Source organism: Neoarius graeffei, chromosome 24 (assembly GCF_027579695.1).
Source record: "Neoarius graeffei isolate fNeoGra1 chromosome 24, fNeoGra1.pri, whole genome shotgun sequence".
Classification (NCBI taxonomy): domain Eukaryota; kingdom Metazoa; phylum Chordata; class Actinopteri; order Siluriformes; family Ariidae; genus Neoarius; species Neoarius graeffei.
The window spans coordinates 8,013,829-8,020,792 of NC_083592.1; positions in this window are offsets into that span (position 1 = coordinate 8,013,829).

The following is a 6,964-nucleotide window of genomic DNA, read 5'->3' on the forward strand; positions in this document are numbered from 1 at the left end:
TAGTCAGGCTGTCTGTTGTTGCCCAAATGAGGATGGGTTCCCTTTTGAGTCTGGTTCCTCTCGAGGTTTCTTCCTCATGTCGTCTGAGGGAGTTTTTCCTTGCCACCGTCGCCACAGGCTTGCTCATTGGGGATAGATTAGGGATAAAATTAGCTCATGTTTTAAGTCGTTCAAATTCTGTAAAGCTGCTTTGCGACAATGTTTATTGTTAAAAGCGCTATACAAATAAACTTGAACTTGATTCGACAGATACAGTGCCCTCCACAATTATTGGCACCCCTTGTAAAGATTTGTAAAAAGGGTTAGAAAAAAAATCCACCTTTTGGTGAAGCTGCTTCATCTCACACTGAAAACATGAGAAAAAGCCAACCTTTGACTGAAATAAATTTAGTCAAAGAAAAACAAATCCCTCATCAAAAGATTATTATTTTCAACAAAAACTCATGTGCGGGCGGCATGGTGGTGTAGTGGTTAGCGCTGTCGCCTCACAGCAAGAAGGTCTGCATTCGAGCCCCGTGGCCGGCGAGGGCCTTTCTGTGCAGGGTTTGCATGTTCTCCCCGTGTCCGTGTGGGTTTCCGCCGGGTGCTCCGGTTTCCCCCACAGTCCAAAGACATGCAGGTTAGGTTAACTGGTGACTCTAAATTGACCGTAGGTGTGAATGTGAGTGTGAATGGTTGTCTGTGTCTATGTGTCAGCCCTGTGATGACCTGGCGACTTGTCTAGGGTGTACCCCACCTTTCGCCCGTAGTCAGCTGGGATAGGCTCCAGCTTGCCTGCGACCCTGTAGAACAGGATGAAGCGGCTAGAGATAATGAGATGAGATGGGAACTCGTGCCAGTATTGGCACCCCTGCATTTAATACTTTCTACAGTCCCCCTTTTACCAGTAAAACAGCACAGAGTCTCTCCTATAACATTTTATAAGGCTGGAGATACAGAGCAGGGCATCTGAGCCCATTCCTCTTTACACAATCTCTCCAGACCATCCAGGGTCCCTGGCCCTCTCTTGTGCTCTCTTCTCTTCAGCTCACCCCCTAGGTTTAGACTGGGGTTCAGGTCAAGGGCCTGAGATGGCCAGGGCAGAAGCTTGATTCTGTGCTTAGTGAACCATTTTTGTGTTGATTTGGATATATGCTTCAGATTATTGTCCTGCTGGAAGATCCAATAATGACCCAGTTTTAGTTTCCTGGCAGAGGAGCCAGATCCTGATTTAATCCAGAGCCAGATCCTGATTTAAAATGTCCTGGTGTTTCAAAGAGTCCATGATGTCATGTACCCTAACAAGGTTTCCAGGGCCTTTGGAGGAAAAACAGCCCCAAAACATCGCAGAACCTCCACCATATTTTACAGTTGGGATTGGTTTCTTTTCATTGTAGCCATCCTTCTTTTAACACCAAACTCACCGCAAGTGTTTATTGCCAAAAAGCTCCACTTTTGTTCCATCACACCAGAGAACATGGTTCCAGTCAAAGTTGTAGTAGTGTTTCACAAACTTCAGGTGCTTATGTTTGCAGTTAACTGACAGAAGAGGCTATTTTTTTCTGCCAAATCTTCCAAATAATCTCTTTTTATGGAGGTGGAGTCTGATGGTGGTTTTGGAGACTTGGAAACCCCAAGATTTTACTTTTTTTTTTGTTTGTTTGTTTGTTTGTTTGTTTGTTTGTTTGTTTGTTTTATAATTCACCAACAATTATCCTTGGGAAATTTTTTTTTTTGCCTCTCTTACCCTCCTCACTGTATATGGGGGCAAAATAAACTTGGGTTCCCTTCCAGGCAAATTTGTAACAGTTCCATTTGGTGTCCACTTTTTTTTTTTTTAATTATTATTGCTCTCACAGTAGAAATGGACATTTTCAGGTGTGTAGCTATTTTTATAACCATTCCTTGACTTATGAAGTTCAACACACTTCTCCCTCATTTGGTTTGTGTGTTCTCTTTCCCATGTTTATGGATGCCTAAGGGAATTTGGCCTCTGTGTCACCTCATATTTGTTCCCCAGTTCATCAGGAATTCAGGGATTACAGCTTGAAAGTTCCTACACACTCCAATCAACGCAAACATCTCATCTCATCTCATTATCTCTAGCCGCTTTATCCTTCTACAGGGTCACAGGCAAGCTGGAGCCTATCCCAGCTGACTACGGGCGAAAGGCGGGGTAGACAAGTCAACGCAAACATGTACAATTTAAATGGAAAACATGCTTCAGTTACATTCTGTTTACTGTCTTTTCCAGGGGTACAATAATAGCGGCACATGTGTTTTCGTTGAAAATAATAATTTCTTGATGAAGGATTTGTTTTTCTCAGAATAAATTTATTTTCATTAAAGGTTGGATTTTTCATACTTTTCAGTGTGAGATGAAGCGACTTCACCAAAAGGTGGATTTTGTCTAAACCCTTTTTTACTAATCATTATAAGGGGTGCCAATAATTGTGGAGGGGTCTGTGTAAGCCGATGTCCGATTTGCTCTGTTTCTGGATGCTGTCCAATCGCAGGGCAGAACACACACACGCTCCCTTTGGTTTCCATAGTTATACTGGCACCTAGTGGTTATACCTGGGAACTGCAATATGAACAAAGTTCCAGTGATGGACATCCACATGGCCGGGATTTCTCCTGCCCAATGCTCTCTCTATGAACATTCTCAGAGGAGGAGGAGGAGTGGACATGACACCTTGACCAGCTGGCACTTCAATTTTTATATGTTCACCAGAATCCTCAGTACCATGTGTGAGAAGGTGTTCTCTAAGGCTGGGGAGGTCATTTCTAAGAAAATGAACCGCCTTGATCCACACACAATGGGAAAAAAAAAATCTGTTCCTCAACAAAACTCAATAAAAGTTCTCCTAAATGTTACTAAGTGCACTGCACGGCTGCAGTAACCCTCGCAGTCCCAGATGCGTGTTTAAGTGTCTAAATGGAGTTGCAGAACACAATCTGAATTTGATTAGGCATCAAGATCGACAAAGCTAGAACACAAGAAAATAAGGATAAACTCAGGCTCCCTAAAACTTGGAGGAACTGGGCAAATGTTTGTATTTTTAAGCATAACTTTATTTTTACATACTAGATATTCATAATTATCATAATTTAGTTTTTTAATGTATTTATTGCTCTAAACACTATATTTATTAGTAGTTTTAATTTATGAGGTCCTTTCTGGAAACCATGATAAAGTTTCCTCAATAAATATCATCATCATCATCATCATCATCATCATCCAAGCACTGCTATCCTTCTTTATGTTTATGTACACATTTTTTTTTATTGTGGAGACACGATTATACTGAGCATAAATTCATACAAGGAGACAAAGAGAGAGAGAGAGAGAGAGAGAGAGAGAGAGAATAAAAGTGTAGACACCAAATAACATGTAGGCACATAAAAAAGAAGTTATTTATATAAATACAGGCTCAAAGCCCATCTGTGACAGATAAGGGATCACAGACATATACAGTGTCTTGCAAAAGTATTCATCCCCCTTCGTGTTTGTCTTGTTTTGTCAAATTACAAACTGGAATTAAAATGGATTTTTTTTTTTTGGGGGGGGGGGGGGGGGGGGGGGGGGAATCGCCATTTAATTTACACTTTAAAGATGCAAATTTATTTATTTATTTATTTATTTTTTCACTGTGACACAAACAATAATAAAGATTCAAAAAATCCCCCAGAAATCTGGAGTATGCATAGGTATTCACTCCCCCCCCCCCCCTTCTTCTTCTTCTATATTGTTTTATGGCGGTTGGCAAACAGCTTTTAGGTGCCAGCCTAACCCTAACCCAGCTTTTACAGCTTTTACCGGCACCTTCTGGACTGGAGTGTGAACCAGAACATTTACTAGACTATTGTGCTAAATTCTCCTAACAATTCCTGTATCATTTAAAAACCTAAAAATAGCTCTATATCCTACATTATCTGACCTCAACTGCAATATCTCTCTGATACCTAGTTTCGTTTGATTCGTTTGAAGCGTCTTTTTAAGTGTCTGTCTCTCTTGTTGATATTGAGGACAATCCAACATCACATGCTCCACCATTTCCTGTAGTCCACAATGTTCACATCTACCATTAACATGCTTATCCATTATGTTAATGTACTGTTCAGACCAGTGTGACCAAGCCTCATCCTTGATATAATGCCTTCCTCCTTTCTATTTCTATTGCATCCTCTCATTTCTCCTACTTTCTTTTGAATGCTGTAGTAATATTAACCCTTATTTCTCCTATCCCACTCTTCATGCCATTTCTTTCTTATTTCTGTCTTGATTATACTTTTACCCTCAGCCTTACTATATTTTACATCCATATTTATTTCTATTTTTCTTGTTGCTCCTTTTGTATATCTGTCTGCCAGCACATTTCCCTCCACACCAGTATGTGCAGGATATTCACCCCCTTTCATATGAAACCCCTAAATAAAAGCTGGTCCAACCAATTCACTGCATAAATCGAATAATTAGTTGATTAAGATCCACCTGTGTACAATCAAAATGTCACATGATCTGTCACATGATGTCTGTATAAATCAACCTGTTCTGGAAGGACCCTGACTCTGCAGCACTACAAAGCAAGCAACATGAAAACCAAGGAGCCTCCAAACAGGTCAGAGACAAAGTTGTGGAGAAGTATAGATCAGGGTTGGGTCATAAAAAATATCCCAAACTTTGAATATCCCACGGAGCACCATTAAATCCATTGTAGCAAAATGGAAAGAATATGGCACCACTACAAACCTGACAAGAGAAGGCCCCGCCCACCAAAACTCACAGACCGGGCAAGGAGGGCATTAATCAGAGATGCAACAAAGACACCAATGATAACACTGAAGGAGCTGCAAAGATCCAAACGGAGATGGGAGTATCTGCCCATAGGACCACTTTAAGCTGTACACTCCAAAGAGTGGGGCTTTATGGAAGAGTGGCCAGAAAAAATCCATTGCTTAAAGAAAAAAAATAAGATAATACATTTGGAGTTTGCCCAACAGCATGTGGCAGACTCCCTAAACACATGGACGAAGATTCTCTGGTCAGATGAGACTAAAATTGAACTTTTTGGCCATCATGGGAAATGCCATGTGTGGCACAAACCCAACACCCTGAGAACACCATTCCTACAGTGAAACATGGTGGCGGCAGCATCATGCTGTGGATATATTTTTCATCTGCAGGGACAGGAAAGCTGGTCAGGACTGAAGGAAAATGGATGGCACTAAATACAGGGCAATTCTGGAGGAAAACCTGTTTGAGTCAGCCAGAGGTTTGAGACTGGGACGAAGGTTCACATTCCAGCAGGACAATAACCCTCAACATACTGCTAAAGCTACACTGGAGTGGTTTAAAGGGAAACATTTAAATGTCTTGGAATGGCCTAATCAAAGCCCAGACCTCAATCCAACTGAGAATCTGTGGCAGAACTTGAAGATTGCTGTACACCAACGCAACCCATCTAACTTGAAGGAGTTGGAGCAGTTTTGCCTTGAGGAATGGGCAAAAATCCCAGTTGCTAGATGTGCTAAGCTAATAGAGACATACCCCAAGAGACTTGCAGCTGTAATTGCAGCAAAAGGTGGCTCTACAAAGTATTGACTTGGGGGAAGGTGAATACCTATGCACACTCCACATTTCTGTTTTTTCATCTTAATTATTGTTTGTGTCACAATAAAACAACAATTTGCACTTTTAAAGTGGTAGGTATGTTGTGTAAATTAAATGGTGATACCCCCCCCCCCCAATCCATTTTAATTCCAGTTTGTAATGCGACAAAACAGGACAAACATCAAGGGGGATGAATACTTTTGCAATACACTGTACACTGTGAGGACAACAGGAGCTTTGGACACACTGAGTGTGTGATCTATAAAACATATCTGTGATGAATCTCAGTCATCCAGGTACATAGTAATCTGTGGTTGGTTGAAGAGAGCAACTGGACTTGCTTGAAGATTCTTGAAAATGTTTCGCCTCTCATCCTAAAGGCATCCTCAGTTCTGTCTGACTAATAGGGAGTATCCAGTATTTATCCTCTCATGGATCATCATAGAATCCGAATCAGAATGCTGATGGCTGCATTGTAGGTGGCTAATAAAAGATGTCATAGACACCCACCTCTGTTCAAAGATGGTCGTTCCAGGTTGACAAAAATGAACGATCCTCTCTGGCTAAGATGTCTGCCAGTTTTCTGGAAGTCCTCTCATAGGGATCTCATCCCAAAGTGTGTAGAAACATATCTGTGACGAATCTCAGTCATCCAGGTACATAGTAATCTGTGGTTGGTTGAAGAGAGCAACTGGACTTGCTTGAAGATTCTTGGAAACGTTTCGCCTGTCATCCTAAAGGCATCCTCAGTTCTGACTAATAGGGAGTATCCAGTATTTATCCTCTCATGGATCATCATAGAATCCGAATCAGAATGCTGATGGCTGCATTGTAGGTGAGCCACATTCTGATTCGGATTCTATGATGATCCATGAGAGGATAAATACTGGATACTCCCTATTAGACAGAACTGAGGATGCCTTTAGGATGAGAGGCGAAATGTTTTCAAGACTCTTCAAGCAAGTCCAGTTGCTCTCTTCAACCAACCACAGTGATCTATAAAACACACAAAGACTAGCTTTTCACCTGATGGACATTTATTGCATTTATTCCACATGAATAATGAGACAAGTCTTTTCTTTCACACCGGACTGAAAGAAGTCGGTCTCAGTGATGTGAATGTAAAGCCACACCGATCCTCTCTGCATGAATAATGTAAAAAATATTGGAAATACTTAACAGAATCCATTTTCATAAATTAAAGGTTTCATGTTCACTGTACTGAGACAAGTGTTGTCTTTTACAGAGGGTTGAAATACTGTAATCTATCTCAGATATCAGTCGGTCAGGTTCAATGCCTGAACTGATAATCTGCATCATCAGTTTTTCTTTGGCTAATCAGACACAAGGTACACCACCACTCTTGCTGGA